The following is a 499-nucleotide window of genomic DNA, read 5'->3' as shown; positions in this document are numbered from 1 at the left end:
ATCTCTCCAGCTACCAATCCACACTCTGTACATTCGCATGTCAGTCTACTGGGACTTGAACCAACTACTAGTAACTGTGTGAATGAGGAGTGGGGCCCGTGTAGGATCACGTAGGCGTGCATCATGTGGACGTGCTGACAGAAACTACACACTATACTTTTAAAGTACAGGTCAAAACTAAATCCTATCCCTGCTGATAGACAGAAGCACCTGCTCCTCTTGAAGCTTAGAAAGGGCCAATATTAAAAAGACAGTCAGTTTTTACATGCTCCATTATCACCACTCTTTCTATACCATGGCACTAGCCCAGTCCAGTCCAGAGGAGCAATACATCAGAGAGTCCTTACTGTGAGCTTTGAAGGTTGCCATACAGGTTTTGGACTTTAGGGGGCATCTTGCATTGCTTAAGCTGCATGATGATTTTTTGAAGAACTTCATAGGTGAACCGAAGGGGTTTGTGTAAGCTAGGTGTACAAACTTAGTAGTAGGGCACAAGCTG

General features: G+C 44.7%; 1 protein-coding gene across 1 annotated transcript in view; it reads left to right on the top strand.

The window, feature by feature from the left end:
• Nucleotides 1–499, top strand: part of dio2 (iodothyronine deiodinase 2) — a 19,415-nt gene that overhangs the window by 3,050 nt on the left and 15,866 nt on the right. The window lies entirely within an intron of this gene.

The sequence above is a fragment of the Etheostoma spectabile genome, chromosome 20, assembly GCF_008692095.1.
Source record: "Etheostoma spectabile isolate EspeVRDwgs_2016 chromosome 20, UIUC_Espe_1.0, whole genome shotgun sequence".
NCBI classification, from domain to species: Eukaryota; Metazoa; Chordata; class Actinopteri; order Perciformes; family Percidae; genus Etheostoma; species Etheostoma spectabile.
This window is presented reverse-complemented; position numbering and strand designations above follow the sequence as displayed.